Source organism: Hyla sarda, chromosome 8, assembly GCF_029499605.1.
Source record: "Hyla sarda isolate aHylSar1 chromosome 8, aHylSar1.hap1, whole genome shotgun sequence".
In the NCBI taxonomy this organism is placed as follows: domain Eukaryota; kingdom Metazoa; phylum Chordata; class Amphibia; order Anura; family Hylidae; genus Hyla; species Hyla sarda.
In genome coordinates this window covers 100,529,037-100,549,528 of record NC_079196.1, presented here as the reverse complement: position 1 = coordinate 100,549,528, position 20,492 = coordinate 100,529,037, and positions in this window count along the sequence as shown.

The window sequence follows — 20,492 nt, the reverse complement described above, 5'->3', positions numbered from 1 at the left end:
AGTGGGGGGAGAAATGAAAGTAATGTGATCTTTACTGTAGCAGTAAAGCATGCTGGGAGTTGTAGTTCTGTAACAACTGTCCCTTCAGATTTAGCAATTTTCATGAATTTTTTGACAATTGCTGCTCTTCTTTGAAGCCCTCCAATTTTTTCAAAAAGTAAAAATATGTCCATTTTATGATGCCAACATAAAGTGGACATATTGTATTTGTGAATAAAATTAAAATTTATTGTGAATATCCATTTTCCTTACAAGTAGAGAGCTTCAAAGTTAGAAAAATGCTAAACTTTCAAAATTTTCATGAAATTTTGGGATTTTTCACCAAAAAAGGATGCAAGTAACGCCGAAAATTTAGCACCAAAATAAAGTAGAATATGTCACAAAAAACATTCTCAGAATCAGAATATTCGGTAAAAGCGTTTTCGCGTTATTCATTCGTAAAGTGACGGTGGTCAGAATTGCGAAATAGGGCTCAGTCCTTAAGGTGAAAAAGGGCTGCGTCCTTAAGGGGTTAAGCTAGATGTGATAAACACCACTGTATGTTCTGTTATTGTTAACAGTTTTACTGATTTCAATTGACATTTGCTTTACACTGCTTCCTATGTACATGCAGTCGTGTTGCATCTTCGGATGCCTTGTTATTTATTATTATATGTTTTACTGTCTTAAAAGAAAACCCATTAAAAGCCTATTTACAAAAAAAAAAGTGCATAAAATGTTCTTATGTTTAGAAAAGGTACACAAGATGTAAGACACAGTAAAGGAAGTAATAATCTCTCAAAAAAGTAATGTGTCTTCTAGGACTGTTCACATTTGCCATCCATGCAGTTGGCTCAGTTCCACTTCAGGACACTTTAGCTGGATCTTTTGGCAGCCTGGGACAGTTCCGTTTGTCTATCCAAAGTGTCTCTAGAATCACTCCACTGGTGGATAAAAGGATTAGATTGGAGTAGAAAACCCTATTGTGTTAACTACAGATCGCAGCAATAGACAAGGCATCAAAAAGCAAGCTTTTAAAAGGGGTACTCAGCTGCCCCATCGTTCGGAACATTTTGTTCCTAACGCTTGAAGCGGGAGGAAGGAGGTTGTGATGTCACAACCACGCCCCCTTAATGCAAGTCTATGGGAGGGGGCGTGACTACCGCTACACCCCTCCGATAGACTTGCATTTAGGGGGTGTGGTGTGACATCACGAGGGACGTGGTCATGACGTCACGACCCCGCCGCCGACACCCAGCGTTCTAAACGAATGCTGGGTGCTGCACGGAGATTGTGGGGGTCCCAGCTGCAGGACTCCCATGATCAGACATCTTAAATGTGGAGGGGCGGAGTACCCCTTTAATGTCTCGAGCTACTCAAATGTTTCTCTTTGCAGGAGCCCATCTCGTCCATCACAGCTGTACAATTCACGAGTTGCAAATTTTCTCAGTTATCACAAGCTACACCAGGGAGATAGGCAGTGGAATCTAGGGGCGGACAAATCACCTGTGCAGCCGGTTCAGCTGCACAGGGACCCCCTCCCACGACACACATGTGAGCAGCGGTGCTGCGCCATCACTGCTCACTGTTCTAAAGTGGCCATGGCGCAATACAGTGCAGCGGGCCGACCCGGGTTTGATGAGGGCTGTTGCGCAAGTGACGTACCTCCGCAGATCTGCGCAGTAGGACGTCAGTGACGTCACTAGTCAGGCCGCCACCGGAGAGGAGAAGCACTCCGCAGGCCAGGTAAGTGTGTCTATGTGTGTGTCTTTGTAATGTAGGGAATCTATGCTACCTAATGTGGGTAATATATGCTACCTAATGCGGGGAAGCTATGCTACCTAAGGTGGGGAGCCTGAATAAGCCTCCGCATATGGGGGGCCTTAATAAATAATTAACAACTGATATTAGGGGGGGTCCTCCTGAACAACTGATATTGGTGGGGGCCCCCCGAGCAAGTGACAATTGGGGGGCCACCTGAGTAAGAACCTTGTATGCACATTCTTTGCACTGGAGCCCTCTGCTGTCTGTGTCCGCCCCTGGTGGAATCCTCTAATTTTCCACAAGACAACACAAATGTGGGGGATGGCTCAGGTAGACTTGTTTGCCACAAGGGTGAATAGTCTAGTAAAAGCCTTTTGTTCTTCAAATCCAGCAGATTCACAATTGGCAGTAGATGCACTGGCACATTAACCCCTCAAATGACAAGTATCATGGAAAAAAATATAAAAAATTATCCCCTATCCGAAGAACATGATACTTGTCCTTTAAGCCTGTTTTGGCCTTAAATGGGTACTCTCATTAAAATTTATTTTTTTTATTAAAAAGTTTATGTAAAAATAAACATATTTCGAATATATGTTAATTACCCAAAAATTTAGTTTTTACAGTTTTTTTCACTTTAGAAAACCTGGCCACTAGGTGTCACCCTACATGGCTCAGGATTCCTTTTCACCCCCTTACATTGAGCATGTTAGGACCACTGCTGGCCGGGCAACGTGGTCCAAAATGCTCGTTCACAGCTCGCTCTCTGCCTGTATATGAAACAGGCAGAGAGCGAACACAGCGCTCATTCGCGCCCAGCGTGCAAAATTTGAATATCCCCATCCCTCATGTCTCTTCTCACTGCAGCACTCACCTCACACTGTCCCTTCCCTGTATAATGCTTGTATGCGCGCTCCCGAGAGGGAGCGCAGCATACAGGAAGACAGGCGGAAGTGATCCCCGGCCAGGCTTCAGATTACGTCACGCTGGCCGGGGACGCCCACTTCCTGCCCTCCGGAGACTGCTCAATTCTGAGCTACCGAAGCTTGTGGAATTAAGGTATTTTTATGGGGAAAATGAGGGAAATAAATGCCTGGATAGACATAGGTAGTGTCAGGGACAGATGGGGAGGGGGATTAGGGACATTTATGTTAGTTATAGCTACTCTTTAAGGACACAGGCAATTTTTTTATATCTGACCTGTCATTTTATGCATTAATACCTCCAAGATGCTTTTACTTATTCTGAGAATTTTTTTTCATGACATATTCTTCTTTATGATAGCGGTAAATATTTGTCAATTAACACTAGATGGGGGTACTCTATCTAAGTAGTTTATTGTCCGAGAAATTAGCCTAAAATGGTATCCTCAAACCACTGGAGAAAATAATATAAAGCAGAAATGATTGGCTGGTTCTCAAGGACTGGATAAGAAATAAATAAGGCAAAAATAAATGAAATAAAAATAAATAAATAATGGATGTGATGGTGTGTGTCAGTAAAGGATTGTGTGGATGTGAAGGAAAGCGGTGTTGGTTAGTGTTGGTGTGTTGTAACAAATGAATCCAGGGGATAAATAGATATTGGTGTGTTGCAATAAATCATGTGCTGACCATGTCCAAAGTGTAACAATATTTATTAGATACAATACATATACATAACACTATAAAACAAGTGCTGGATCCTGGCACTACCTTACAGCGCTTAGAGTAAATGTTAGAGAAAAACTCTTCAAATAATTCGACATAAAACTAAATGCATTGATCACTGAAGAAGGTCCCAGGCGGACCGAAATGCGTTTGATCCAGCCACAATATCAATTGGACATCACCATCACTCTCACCAAAGGTACCGGACACATTGCGGACAACAACAAGGACATCACCGCCACTACTGCTGCACGCACCACCGGCGCTCATCACTCCACGTCCGCAGCTTCGAGCGCGGTCCCGCAAGCCACTTACCCGATCCCTGACTGAGAGTGCAAACCTGACCTGGACGATCGGACTGCTGAAAGGCAAACCCGGCCGAGACTGTCAGGAACTCCCCGCAGAGGAAGGAGAGGACTGCCATATCATCCAACACAGGGTAAGAGGTACTTTGTACCAGCGGGACTTTACTTATTTTACGGCAGCCGTGCCGGTTCACTTCGCTACACAGCCGCCGAGCCGTCCATCATCTACCGTACAAACATCTGACATTATACCAACTTGTCCGGCACCCTTTATCTGTTTTACAATCAATGAGGAACGATACAGTGACTCAATAGGAGTGGTCAAAAAAACTGTGTTGCTCCAGCACCTGTAAGTGCACTGCAGGCGCTCCCACCATCCAACTAACATTTTCCATCTGTTCTCCATACCTCCTGAGACTGTTTGAGCTCTGTCCATTCATTTTTATTTTTAAATTTTATGTCAAATTATTTGAAGAGTTTTTCTCTAACATTTACTCTAAGCGCTGTAAGGTAGTGCCAGGATCCAGCACTTGTTTTATAGTGTTATGTATATGTATTGTATCTAATAAATATTGTTACACTTTGGACATGGTCAGCACATGATTTATTGCAACACACCAATATCTATTTATCCCCTGGGCTCATTTGTTACAACACACCAACACTAACCAACACCGCTTTCCTTCACATCCACACAATCCTTTACTGACACACACCATCACATCCATTATTTATTTATTTTTATTTAATTTATTTTTACCTTATTTATTTCTTACCCAGTCCTTGAGAACCAGCCAATCCTTTCTGCTTCAAAATATTCGTCAATACTTGCACTATTTGTGAAAAATTCCAAAATTTCATGAAAAAATAGAAAAATTTGCATTTTTCTAAAAATTTGGAATTCTGTTAAAAAGGAAAATGATCATTCCAAATAAATGACAGATTGGTTCGTATATACAATATGTTTACTTTATGTCGACATAAGAAAAGTAGGCATATTTTTACTTTTGAACACATAAGAGGGCTTCAAAGTTCAGCAGCAATTTTGCACGAAAATTTTAAAATCTGAATTTTTCAGGGACCAGTTCAGTTTGAAGTGGATTTAGAGGATGTTAGAAATCCCGCATCAATGACCCCATTATAAAACTGCACCCCTCAAAGTATTTAAAATGACATTCAGAAAGTTTGTTAACCCTTTAGGTGTTTCACAGGAATAGCAGCAAATTGGAGGTGAAAAGTCAAAAACTAGATTTTTATTTTTTTTTTTACACTTGTTGTAGCCCCAAATTTCTTATTTTTACAAGGGTTAAAAGAATAAAAATATTTGTAACCCAATATCTCCATATGTAGATGTAAAGTGCTGTGTGAACGCACTTCACGGCTTCTGAGGGGAAGAATCGCCAGGGTTTTGGAGAGAGAATTTGGCTGGAATAGTTTTCGGGGGCCATGTCACACTTACAATCCCCCACATGTGACTTAGTTTTGGAAACTACACCTCTTAAGGAATGCACTAAGGAGTGCAGTGAGTATTTACACCCCACAGATGTTTGATATAATTCTGGAACAGTGGGCCATGAAAATAAAAAATTCAAATTTGTACACTAAAATGCTGGTGTAACCCCAATTTTTCATTTTCACAAGGGGTGAAAAAGCCACCCAAAATGTGTAGCCCATTTTCTCCTAAGTATAAAAGCACAGCAAAGCTCACAAGGTGGGGAAACACCATTCGGCTTTTGGAGAGAGTATTTAGCTGAAATAGTTTTTGGGGCCATGTCGCATTTACAAACCCTCCATGGTGCCAGAACAACAGAACCGCCCCCCCCCCCCCCCCCCCCCACGTGGTATCAGTTTGGAAACTACACCCTACACCCCTCAAGAATTTTTATAAGGGGTACAAAAAGCACAGGTGTTTGACACAATTTTGGATAAGTGGGCCATGAAAAATTAACATTTTTAAACTATAGTGCTGGTATAACCCCAAATATTTCCTTGAGGGGTGTAGATTGCAAAATTGCATTTTTTTATGTTTATGTCAGAACCGCTGCAACGATCCACCACCCTTATGCAACAAACCAATTCAGGCCTCAAATGTACATGGTGCACTCTCACTTCTGAGCCATGTTGTGCGCCTGCAGAGCACTTTACGCCCACAAATTGAGTATTTCTGTTTTAGGGGCTTTTTCTTCTTTTACCTCTTGTGAAAATGAAAAATATGGGACAACACCAATATGTTTGTGTAATTTTTATTTATATATATATATATAAATGTATATATATATATATATATATATATATATATATATATATATATATATATATATATATATATACACACACACATACATACATACATACATACACTTACCTGCTGGTGTAGCCCCAAATTCTCTATTTTCACAAGTGGCAATAGGAGAAAAGCCCCCCAAAATAAGAAACGCAATTTCTCCTGACTACAGAAATACCCCATACGTGGACTTAACCTGTTGCCTTGAGATACGACAGCGCTCTGGTGTGAGAGCTCCATGCACATTTGAGGCCTACATTAGTGATGTGCACAGGGGTGGCTGACAGTTGCAGAGATTGTGAGGGTCTGGCATGGAGGGGGTGTTCCGGGGGGGCACATCCTCCTCACATATGACTTTAGGGCTGACTTGCAACCTCCTCTAAAGGTGGTCTATATTTCTGCACCCAGTGCAAGCACGGCCAGTAAGTCGCTGGATTTACTAAGGACGAGGCCCCAATATGTCCTCATCCCGGCTGCATTGATGGGGGTCCAGCTATTTGGCCTAACCAAAAAAAAGCATTGGGGTGCTGGGCCACAAACTGTGGGGTGGAACAGTTTGTTTGAACTGCCATTGAATTGACAAGGTCCTCACTGAAAAAAAACAGATGTAAAGTCCATTTCAGTGAGGACTCCTGGGTGGCCAACAAACCCAGGAATCAGTGGCGCAATCATCCCGGACTGGGGTCCAGATGTGAGTCACCTATATTGGCGGATAGGGGGAATTGTACGGTGGGGGAGTGGGGGCATGGTCACTATTATGGGGTGCCTCTACTGGCATTGCCCTGCGGTGCCACCTTTTAGGGGGGGGGGGTCTTTTTTTTTGCACTTTTTTGGGGGCGTTTGCGGTCCATGCCACCAGCGCCTTTTCTGCACTGTGTGGCCAGACCATACCCAGAGTGCAGATTGTGCTGATTAGTGAATTATTACTGATCAGCCCTTTTTTGGAGGTGCATTTTTTTTTTTTTGCGCTTTTTTGTGGGCGTTTATGGTCCATGCCACCAAAGACTTCCGCGCTGTGTGGCCTTCTCCCCAAAAAAGAGCAAAAGAAAACACCTGCACCCCCAAAAAGTGCTGATCAGTAATAATTCACTAATCCACAATCAGCACCCAGGGTCACACAGTGTAGAACACAGTGTCGCTGGTGGCATGGACAGCAAATGCCCCACAAAAAAGTGCAAAAAAAAGGCAGGGACAGCCAGCAGACCAGTGGTCTCCAAACTGTGGCCCTCCAGATGTTGCAAAACTACAACTCCCGGCATGCCCAGACAGAAAGTACAGGTATCAGTGTTAGGGTGCATTCATACTACATTTTGGCTATATGGGGACCAGATCCGCTGGGGGGGGGGGGGGGGGGTGTCGCGGCGTAAAAACGCTCCCATATCCCAGCCAGACCTGGTCCCCTTCTCATTCATTTGAATGAGCCGGCCGGAGTACAACCAGTGACTCTGGTCAGCTCATTTCTGCCCTGTATCCGGTTTTCTGACTGGACTGGAAACCATGGTATGCTGCTACGATCGGCTCATTCAAATGAATGAGATGGGGGCCGGGTCCAGGTGGGATACGGGAGCGCCCGGTTTTCACTCTCCCGACCCGGTCCCCGTATAGCTAAAATGTGGTGTGAACCCACCCTTTGGGGCCCTGTATAACCAAATGATTGCAGACCATCCTTGGGTAATAAGCTTTTTTTTTTTTTTTTTTATCAGGCTGGAGTTTCCTTAGAACCCCATCTTAAATGTATCTGTTGTACTTGTAAGGAGATCTGCAGCCCTAGACACTTCTCTCCTCTCCGCAGGATTTTTCAGATTTGGGACCACAGAATTATCTTTTAACCAGACCTAGCATTCCTTTCCTAGGTTGTCTTTAGATTTCATTTGTCAGAGGACATTTTATTACCATCCTTTAGTACTTAGTCCCTCTAATGATAAGAAAAGGCTGTTTCACACCCAAGATGTGAGGAATTGTGTGCTACAGTATTTAGAACTAAAAGCTTTAGGAATTCTTTCACTATATTCATGCATTTCCACCCCATGCTCTTATGTGATTTCATTCAGAACACTGGTATTGGTTTCATCTTTAGTTGTTGTTCTTTTACCTTGTAAGGTGCATTATGTTATTTATATCTGTTCTAATCCGTAAGGAAGGCTCTTCTGGTCTCAGAAGTTAACTGAGGCTGGAGAGGAGAGTACTTTCCTTTATCTTCAAGGTTTCCTGTCCCTAAGGGCAGAGTCCCTCTCAGAAGATCCTCTGCTGAATTCAGTGAATCGTATGCAGGGGGTGGGGCTCCACCCAGGCAATTAACATATTCATTGTCTGTGACTTCACTTCACTAGGATGTGGAGTCACAGACAATGGATATGTAAATTGAGCCAGCGAAGCCCCGCCCCCCTGTGCGCCATTCACTGAATTTAGCAGAGGATATTCTGGGGGACATAGCTCAGGACCTACTAGACATATTGAAGTAAGTGACCTCTCGTTTGACTCCTTTTCACCCACACTATAACTCAGTATATGGGATTTCATGTGGGTGAACAGGCTGACAGTTTTCCTTCACCTCCTTGAGGACCAAACATTTTTCTGTTTTTGCTCTTTCATTTTTTCCTCCTCACCTTTTAACAATCATAACCCTTTAAATTTTGCACATAAAAATCCATATGATGGCTTATTTTTCACCAATTCTACTTTGCAGTGACATCAGTCAGTTTACCCAAAAATCTACAGAGAGACGGAAAAAAAAAAATCATTGTGTGACAAAATTGAAGGAAAAACACAATTTTGTAACTTTTGGGGGCTTCCGTTTCTACGCAGAACATTTTAAGGGGAAAATGACACCTTATCTTTATTCTGTAGGTCCATACGGTTAAAATGATACACTACTTATATAGGTTTGATTTTGTCGTACTTTTGGAAAAAATCATAACTACATGCAGGAAAATGTATACATTTAAAATTGTCAACTTCTGACCCCTATAACTTTTTTATTTTTCCGCGTATGGGCTGGTATGAAGGCTCGTTTTTTGCGCTGTGATCTATACCATTTTTGTTTTGATGGGACTTTTTGATCGCTTTTTATTCCTTTTTTTAATGGTATGAAAAGTGACCAAAAATACGCTATTTTGGACTTTTACGGACGTGGCGATACCACATATGTTTATTTTTATGTTTATATATTTTTATATGGAATTTGGGAAAAGGGGGGTGATTTAAACTTTTAATAAGGAAGGGGTTAATGTGTGTGTTTTTAAACTTTTATTTTTATTTTTTTTAACACCTTTAGTCCCCTAAGGGGACTTTTAGGAGGAATCATTTGATTCCTCATACAGATCAATGGGGTTGCATATAATCCCATTGATCTGTGTGCTCTGCGCTCGATTGATAAAGCCTGGCCCTGCCAGGCTCTATCATTCTGAGCACCGGAGCCGCTGCAGCAGGAGAAGTAATCCCTCAGGCTACCTCAGCAGTGGATCGAACGCGCTGGGGGGGGGGGCGATCCACCCCAATGGACCACCAGGGACAGGATACAGGCACCTTTAGGCACCGCTGTCAACTTTGACAGTGGCGATGTAAAGGGTTAATAGCCGGCTGCGGCGAGTCGGCCCCCAGCTACAGGAATCAGCTGGGGGCCGGCCAGTATGATGCAGAATCGAGTTGGGAGCCCACGTCATACCCCGTAAACGGCCATTGGACGAGCATAGACGTCCATAGTCATTATTGGGTTAAACCAAAAAGGAACTTGTGAACATATCCTGAATTGGGTGGTGACAATCCATAATAAGGAGAGCATGGTAAGTGAGCCATTACACCTTGTTCACACTGGTGTGGTGCTGTGCGGTGTCCGTTACTGCCGTGGCGCCGTGTCTGCGGCCCATAGACTGGTTTGAGTGGCATTGGGGCAGCTCTGCCGGTGGGTCGTTCCCCCCCTGTGGGCATTGGTGTCGCGGCGGTGGTGGTCGCCGCTCGGTGCTGCGCCATTTTATGCTAGGGACGTTAGGGACCCACTCTAAATAGGTGGCCTTGACGTGGCGAGTGGGCTTGTACTTTTTGATCAAAAATGTATACTAACAACCTGTTAGTTTTTGATATTATGCTGAGAAGCAATCAGATCATTATACAAGATTGTAGATGTGCACCATGTCTGTTTTTCTACCCGAATTCACACTGTGATTTCTATCCCCTCTTTTTTTTTTTTTTTTTTTTTTTTTTTTTAACATGTTGTCTGCACTCTTCCCCACCCCCTCAGCCCAACCCTATATAAGTAGTAGTTAGCTACACATGGGTCATTTCTTTCCTAGCTGCCTCCCAGTCTGACTGGGAGAGCATGGTAAGTGAGCCATTACACCTTGTTCACACTGGTGTGGTGCTGTGCGGTGTCCGTTACTGCCGTGGCGCCGTGTCTGCGGGGGGGTGCGGCCCATAGACTGGTTTGAGTGGCATTGGGGCCGCTCTGCCGATGGGTCGTTCCCCCCTGTGGGCATTGGTGTCGCGGCGGCGGTGGTCGCCACTCGGTGCTGCGCCATTTTATGCTAGGGACGTTAGGGACCCACTCTAAATAGGTGGCCTTGACGTGGCGAGTGGGCTTGTACTTTTTGATCAAAAATGTATACTAACAACCTGTTAGTTTTTGATATTATGCTGAGAAGCAATCAGATCATTATACAAGATTGTAGATGTGCACCATGTCTGTTTTTCTACCCGAATTCACACAATCCATAATAAAACGACTGTTACAAATTAAACATATTTGTACTATGAAGCCCATACACATGATAGGTTATCATCAGCTTTTATTTTTATACCAGTCATTTAAAATGCTTTTCCAGGACCAATCCTTTAAGAATACAATTCAGGGACAGAGGTCAATGTCCAGCTTTGTGACTTCTATTTATGTGATCATTATTGTCCCCGTGTGAACCCTGATAGAAATGCTTGTCATCTGTAACCCTGTCATTTCCAGTCTGTACTGTTCATGGTGTAAACACTGGAAACTTTCAACTCACAGAACAGACTCTTGCAGCCAGAAACCGAACAATATTTATTTAACATAGTATAGATATTCTGAATGATTCAGAAATTTGTACATCTCTATTTACAATGAATTAAAATATTTATTTTACTCTCTGGTAGATATTTACATTTGTTAACAGCAACTAAGTTTCACATTTTCAACAACAGTGAACAGCATTTACCAGCTTCCATTAAGACAGATAAAATATAAATATGTCTGACATGCAGCAATAATGTGATCTTCCACAGTTTTGCATTAAATCTGCACTAAACAGAAAATAGAAAAATACAATGGTCCCAGGAGGCAGGAATGAATGCCACCAAATCCACGTGGGCCACAACATAGCTTACTTGTCATCATTTACACACATAGGCCTGCGGTTCACTGAGGAGGAGGTGCTGCTCCCTCTCCCTGCATACACTTTGATTCATACAGCATGCTAAGGAATGCATGTGTGAGGGGCACCAGTTCACCAGTGGACACCATAAATCTGAGGTCTTCTGCTGAAATCTAAGTATATTTACACTGGGCAACTGAATGAATATGCTATTGCAGAAACTCTTTGGTAGAGAAGAAAGGCTTGTCTTCATTAGTTTGGTCAGGTGGATATCCAGTGTTAAATGGGTAGATACATATATTCCTGGGTAGCTTTTAAGATGAATTCAATGTATATGATCTTACAAATGGGCTTAAAATTTCTCTGCTTGTCCCAAACAGCACCACTTTTATTCATGGGTTGTGTCTGGTACTGCAACTCAGCCCAGTTCCACTGAACGTGGCAGAGTACAAGACACAGCCTAAAGTGGCGTTGTTTTGGGACAAAATGCTGAACAATTCTGTAACCTCATACAAACACCTTAAAGTTTCCCTTTCATTATACAAAACTTTTGACATGGGAAACGTCAAAAAGCTTTGATCAGTTGGGAGTCGGATTTTTCATTCTTTCTCCAGTTGCAGGAGACGGCTCCATGGAATTATAATAGAGTATATCTCCTGCAACAGGACAGACATCATGGCCAGCTGGGGGAGTGAAGCACAATACTGCGTGCTTCCCCTGGCTATATCTTAAAGGGGTACTCCGCTGCTCAGTGTTTGAAACATAGTGTTCTGAATGTTGGAGCCGGGAGCTCGTGATGTCATAGCCCCGCCCCCTTGTGACATCACGCCCTGCCCCCTCAATGCAAGTCTATGGGAGGGGGCATTACAGCAGTCATGCCCCCTCCCATAGACCTGCATTGAGGGGGCATGACATCACGAGCTCCCGGCTCCAGCTCCACCGTTCAGAAGTGTTTTTTCCAAAAGCTGAGCAGCGGAGTACCCCTTTAAGATCGGTGAGGCTCTGTACACTTGGACCTTAAACTTAGCTATTTTAACCATGCACTGCAGTGCATGGCCTATAAGGACACCCTTCACCAGTTTGGCGGTATCCCTAAGGAAAGACATTAACCCTGCTTGATTGTAAATAACAGAAAATGTGGGTCACAGCCTTGTTTACACATGGCAGTTTTAGTGCAGTTGCTTAATGCATTTTGTATGCAATACATGAGCATATCCTAAAGGGAGAAGAATTCTAAGGAAACGAACAACAGACAAGCAAAAACTGAAACATGAACCCAGGTCTAATGTATATAGTGCAGATGTGAGGTGAGGTTTTATTATACACTTGTTCACATATTCGTTTCACATTTTTGAGACTCATAGGTGAAATAGATGCCTTTATAGGTGACCGATGCAATCGGCATCAATCATTGGTGTCCTACTGTACAAAATGGAAAAAAAAAAAAGTATATGTTGAACTTATATGTTTAAGTTGGTACCCTTGTATGGAATAGTGTAGTCTAGTATTCTAGTCTATTCCTTTTTCTTCCCTACTGGCCAAACACTTTCAGCCTCCATCAGACCATGTAACCCCTTTGGGCACTTTTAGTAATGTATATCAGGAGCTTGTTCAGCGTATACACATATGAACACATGGAATCTTCATTGAGTAGAGGACTCACATGTCCTGAGGATTGGTAGGGTCTGAGAGCCAGGACCACAATGGATCAGGTTTATGAAAATACTGGACATATCATAATCTTTGGAAACCCCTTCAATGCCTTTTGGTAGAGACCCTTTTACATTGATTGATCATACATTGTGATCACATAGCAAGGCCAGTTACTGCTTAATGTATATCATGTAAATTAAGAAGGTGACAAAACAATCTAAACTGTTTTACACGTATCTACAGCTTATTTAAAAGAGTAATCTTCTCCATATGTGTGCACAACAATGCCATTGTACAAAGGCTGCCAAGGTATAATGGTGGATCCAGGTAAAGACTGGGTAAATGCATTACTGCAAGGGATGAGAAGTTAATCTGTGAGGAGAATGAGCTCACTGTGGCCTGATACTACACATAGGGGGCAATACTGTACCAGCTAGGATTTCACCATTCAGTAAATATCACAAGTGACCATATAGCAAAATCATTCTAGTATGGAAACACTGGAATAAATATGTTAAGATCTGAAGTGCTGCAAGGAATCTAATGTAACTGAATATAATATGTGAAAAGATCCTGAGTCTCTAATTGTATAACTACAGTGATAGTAGACAGTACTTAAACTAGAGAGATAAAACAAAAACCTGAAATAAATTGATGTGCTGAAAAGTTGTGTATCCAAGTAGGAATAAAAAATAAAGTCACAAAATATACAGCAATGTGTGTACAGCTATAGAAACAAATATCACGCAATATGACTTGTCAGTGTTGTATTACAGCTGCATTCTAGGCAGCCATGAACAGACATTACAGCAAACCAACAATATTCACAATGTCTCAATCTCCAGACAATGGTTTATTCTATTATGTAATACAAAATGTCACTTCTAACTTTTGCATCTAAACCACTGACAACAAAGAACTGTATCCACCCTCCTGTAAATGTAATGTGCATGCCTACAATAAACCCTTAGAAGGGCGCTACATTTATGTCTTGTGATGTCATACGTGTGCTGCCATATGTAGTTATTCTTCCCCAGATGCTATGTGCATATGGCAGCCATGCTATTACCTATTACTATTACCATTTACCCTGCTATAGCCCTGTAGAAAACAGTGTATGAATCCTTAGGGTTGGCTGCTAGGGTCATTTACAGCAATGATCAGATGTGCCATTGTACCAAGTGAGATTTATAACCTCATAAACACAATGCTAAATGGTATAGGTCACAGTGCACATATTACCTACCAACAGCTGCAGGTTATTTTCTGGGTTTTTTCTAGCAATATATTCTCGGTATAAGCCAAGTGCATATTGGAATGGTCAGTAAAGAAAAGACAGGATGTGTGTTAGAGCACATGCACAGAACATGGACATTGACTATCCAGAAGAGGATACTGGATTTCCCCACCAATGCCAAAAGTACACAAGGAAATATTGGGTGTATTAATGTTTTTTTTTTTTAAGCAGGGAGAAAGTAATGTTCAAGGGTTTAGTCCAGCTTGGACCAACCTAAGCCCACATAACAGGAAAGTTTGAAACCCTGGTGTTGAGGTGATACCAGAGGGGCTTCATAGCTGTAAGTAGCAGGGAAATTGCTCACTGAAATCAATAGGAAACTACTGTTCTACTGGGTCTCATAGAAATATTAGATATGAAAAACAAGGACAGAAGAAGAAATACAATGCAAGATTTAGCTCCGAAAATCAAACTCCACAAACTTGCTTGTCCTATAACCAGTGAACACTCAAAGCTTATGGCTTTAACACAAAACATGAATATCGCCAAAGCTTAAAGGGGTACTCCGGTGAAAACCTTTTTTCTTTTAAATCAACTGGTGGCAGAAAGTTCAACATATTTGTAAATTACTTCTATTAAAAAATCTTAATCCTTCCAGTACTTATTAGCTGCTGAATGCTACAGAGGAAATTCCTTTCTTTTTGGAACACTGATGACATCACGAGCACAGTGCCTCTGCTGACATCTCTGTCCATTTTAGCAACCATGCATAGCAGATGTATGCTAAGGGCAGCATGGTGGCTCAGTGGTTAGCACTGCTGCCTTGCAGTGCTGGGGACTTGGGTTCAAATCCCACTAAGGACAATAATAAATAAAGCGTTATTATTACTATTATAATGTCAGCAGAGGGAACTGTGCTTGTGATGTCATCAGAGAGCATTCCAAAAAGAAAAGAATTTCCTCTGTAGTATTCAGCAGCTAATAAGTACAGGAAGGATTAAGATTTTTTTTAATAGAAGTAATTTACAAATATGTTTAACTTTCTGCCACCAGTTGATTTAAAAGAAAAAAGGTTTTCACCGGAGTACCCCTTTAACAAATAATAAAGCCAAGCATCCTTGGTTTGGATATTTCATGATACACATATCCAGAGACACAACCTGAACAAGTTTATACAATGAATTGATATAAATAGCTGAGGTACTCTGTATATCCTGAAATCCAGTATATTTTATAGGACAGAGCTGCATTCACAACTCTGGCAGGCCTCAGAAGTGAAATATTTAAAGGGGTATTCCCAACTCCAAGGGTTGTGATGGCAATATCTATTAGAATGTAGCATCCAGAGGTGGCCGGTGGCCTGCAAAAATTAGCTGGACATACTGTTCTATGCACCTACAGCAATTCCCATAGGCATAATTGGGAACTAAAGAGAATAGCTCTATTTACTATGCACTTTTTATAATGCCCAAATTACAGAGGCAGCATAACTCCCATTCACTTCTATGAGAGATATTGCAACCACACAGAATGATCCATCATGAAAGTAATAAGTCAGGGATGCCCCGTTGTAAAGGTCCCAGAGCGTCTGTCTGAGATGAAAGTACCCCTTTAGGCAACCATTGCTTGCTTTACAGAAATATGACTAATATATTGGGAAAACATAATGTTCCACTGCATTATAGAAGCTCAGCTAATCTGTGCAATAGTGAATCAGCACAACTATGAATCGACCTTTGTGCTCAAACAAGATGAGTGGAATACAAGTAAAGCAATGTATTTACTATAAATGGGTAAGTCACATGTACTGTATACACTGCAGATTTTATGCTGCATAAATACAAATAGTTAAACACAGCATAAAAACTGCAGTGTATATTGAACATGTGTACATACCCTTATTCAGCTTGTGTACATTGCCTCCATACACAAACAGGGTATCAAATACAATATTTAGGCTTAAAAGAGGTTCACAACCTATAACACAACAGTAAAAATGTATAAACAACAGCCATGATGTGTAACAAACCGTACTCCCTCATTCTCATAGCGGTAACTAGAGAACAGCCTTTTTAATTAATTTATTATGGGTAAAACTTAGCAGCAGTGTTTTCCATAATTTATTCTATGGTTTTAAAGGGATTATCTGACCTTTCAAAATGAATGTCCTATCCTCTGTACTAAGCAGCAATGACAAAAGAAACCAAAGTATTCTCCTGTTCACTAGAGAGATAAGCCATCAGTTTTAAAATGTCAGATAACCCTTTCAAAAAAGGCTCTTCCAGGAGTGTAAAATAGTTTATTATAGCACAGTGTGATGAAAGGACAATTCTGTAAGGACAACCGTGTTAGAGATCACATCTTGTTATGCTATTTTGAGAGGTCATTGTATACCTGTATATTGGTCTCATTTATCAAAACTGTCTAAAACTGGCCTTATTGTTTACAGCAAACAATCAGAGCCCCCCTTTCATTGCATAAACCTGTGTGGAAAAATAAACCCAGAGCACTGATTGGCTGAACAGGTATAAGGCCAGTTTTTGTGTTAGTTTTTTTTAAACTGAGGCCCAACATTGTACAGTCATTATTTAGAACATAATTGACACACGTTTTACAATGGTTAAAAGCTACATACTGTGTTTGACCTCTTAGCAAACGAATGAACAATACATAGCAGGATAGCACAAGAATATCAGACTATCGCTTATCAAACAGAGCTTCATCCATTAGGTGACTACACTAGATGTGCTTATGACCACCAGCATTGCAATGTAGTAATGCACAGACTAGCACTTCTTTCTGTTACTTATCTCAACGGAATATGGCATTGGGAAGAGCAATTTTTGGAGAATATAGAACTTTTCATTATTTATATAAATAATTTCCTATATCACAATATATAAAAAAATATTTCTTTATCAGCCTCATTCACATAGTAGATGTTAAGCACAAACAATATCCAAAATCTGACTACATAACTTCCCTAGTTGATGAGTTGATATTGTTCATTCAAGATACAGCACTTGTGACTCCTAGGCTGTATTAGTATTATTGACCACCATAGATGTACCTGACTGTGGGGGCTGGGAAGGAGGAAAATGTGGGGAACACTGGTGCAACACCCACAGATTTCCAGCTGCTATCAGAAATAAGCTACATTGAAGCTTTATTTATCATTTAACTTTAACTATCATTACTGTACAGACTGTCACACATTCATCTATCTATTGTCCAGCGAAGAGAAAGGTGTGATAAATAGCTTGTGATATTTGTAACTATACTTAGAAAAATATATACTTGCTTATCTTACATAAATTCTCTTTAAATAATGGATAGAATAATTTAACCTATCAAAATGAGTTAGTGGAGGCGATTGTTTCCTCTGTGTACATACCACTGTCCATACAGTTGTCCGATTTCATGAATCGGAGCAATCCTTGGAAAGATGCACTTACACGCTTGAAGTGAAGGCCTATGGATTTCTAAAATAAGAGCGCACATGAAATAAAATAAAAAAACACACAAATCTACAAAATGTAGAGATTGTACATGCGAGAATAGTGACATATGGAAGCTACTGCAGCACGCGCTTAGCTAAGTCAACATTAACCTTGAAACTGAGCCAACTATGGCTTTGGCTGTCTATATTACAGCTAAAGACACTGCATATGCACAGTATATTCATTTTTCTTATTGCCAGTTTCATAGCAGCAGCCCAGGACACAACTTGCAGCCAACATTACATCCACTTGTTGATACAGTATTTTGTCCCCTCTTTGACACAACTAGGGGTTATATAGCAGCTACTTGTTCCTTCAAGCTTCATTTGACTGATAGCTGCAAGTTGGACAATTGCCATTCTGTATCATCTTAACATGCAGGGAACAAAAATGATAATGAATCAGAACATGGAATTAATTCACTGTACAGCAACTACACAGCATAAAAATGGAAATGTCTGCATTCACAACAAATAAGCCATCATATATGGATACCAAAAAAAACGTCTTGGTAGCATCTGTAGTCCTAAAAAACTTAGTTGCATAAACAAATGACAGGAGGTGATAGGCTGGCTTTTGGACAGAATCTCTGTAAACATCTAAAACCATAGAGAGCAAGCAAGCTAGATCTGCTTGTTCCTATAAAACTGAACTACAAGACAGAGACTTATTTATTTCAACCACACAGTATTCTCATGGGTAATGGTATTTTTCCCCAGTCTTGCCATTTAACATCCCAATACATTCATACCTGGATCAGTGGAAGGGAACCTAAAACATTTCCTGTACGTTTGCTTCAACTTGTGGGAGTAAAACAGAAATGATCAGCACATCCACTGCTCTCGCCCTTCCACAGTTAGGTAAGTTTAGGGAGGTCAGTACAAGTTATATTACAAAATGAATGATTATAACAAAGGCAGTGTGGTCAGGAGGTTTACCAAGATAACAGAACACACACGCACACTTGTACTACAGCAATTCCAGAAGGCTGGCACTCCCTGAAGAGTTCTCACAAATGCCCAGCTGGACTAACCAACTACTGTGCAAGGATCTCAGATCTTAATAGTTAACACGGGAGCGGGGACAAAGGGGAGCAGCTGAGAAGGCTCTTGGCCGAAGACACACAGCCGATAGAGTCCTTCATTTACCCGACATTGAACTTGACATCCAACTGCAAAATGAGCAAGTAGGGGGCATAAATATCCTTAAATGACACTCCAGAATTTCCTAGAAAGATTTTTTTCTCCAGGAGTAAGTCCCTGGATGAAACAATATGCCCACATATGTGGGAAGAAGGGAAGACATATAGGTTGGGTTAACTGTGAGCAAAACTTGTAACCAAAACGTGGACAAATCAAAATAGAATCCAAAATCTGGATTTTGTTTTTTTGTGAAGATTAGATGTTTAGAGAAAACATTCATTAATTGTCCAAAAGGTGTGCAAAAGAAAGGATGCAACACGTATCACACTAACACAAGAATCAAGTGGCCTTTCAAATATCCAACATTTCTGCAGGAAAAGTCATCACTTTCTATGTTAGCAAGCACATTCCCTGATCTTCATTCTCCTTAAAAATTGACTCACAGTGATGAAATGGGACTGACTGCTTCTACATTGCACGACACCCAATAAAAAACAAACATTGTGAAGAAATGAGATGGCATGGACAGTATGTAGATTTCGGATAATGCAATGGGGAACATACATTTGTATTGCTCTTGCTATAATTTACACAATTATATATTAGGAAAAACGAACTGAAGGGAAAATCATTGAAAATGTATTAAAGGAGTTGTCCCACCAATTGTTCACACAAAATGGTCTTGAATTTGCATATACATGTTAAGATAAGTACATATCACTAGTAGTACAGAAATAAAAATATAGTTGAAAGAAATAGGAGAGAGACCATGACTATACCCACCAACCAACAAATTCACTGTCGCCAAGCATTAAGATATAATTAAGATATTTAGCACATATTAAAATATATACTGATACAAATACTATTCCAAAAGAAAGACATCAAAACAGTCAATAGTTTAAGACCAACACATCATACTCAGAAGGGCAGGAACATGAGTCTGACTAGTTGACTTCTGCAACATATGCCAATATGAACACTGTCAGACTCAAAAACATTAACCTTTCTAATATACTTCAAAAGAAAATGTTTATAGAAATCATCTCAGACAGGAGAGAGCACAGAGGAGTCCTATCAGACAGGAGAGAGCACAGAGGAGTGCTATCAGACAGGAGAGAGCACAGAGGAGTCCGATCACACAGGAGAGCGCATAGAGGAGTCCTATCAGACAGGAGAGAGCACAGAGGAGTCCTATCAGACAGGAGAGAGCACAGAGGAGTCCTATCAGACAGGAGAGAGCACAGACAAGTCCTATCAGACAGGAGAGAGCACCGAGGAGTCCTATCAGACACGAGAGAGCACAGAAAAGTGCTATCAGAAACGAGAGAGCACAGAGGAGTGCTATCAGACACGAGAGCGCACAGAGGAGTCATATCACACAGGAGAGAGCACAGAGGAGTCCTATCAGACAGGAGAGAGCACAGACGAGTCCTATTAGACAGGAGAGAGCACAGACGAGTCCTATTAGACAGGAGAGAGCACAGAGGAGTCCTATCAGACAGGAGAGGGCACAGAGGCACAGAGGAGTGCTATCAGACACGAGAGAGCACAGGGGAGTACTATCAGACACAAGAGAGCACAGAGGAGTGCTATCAGACAGGAGAGAGCACAGAGGAGTATTAACAGACAGGAGAGAG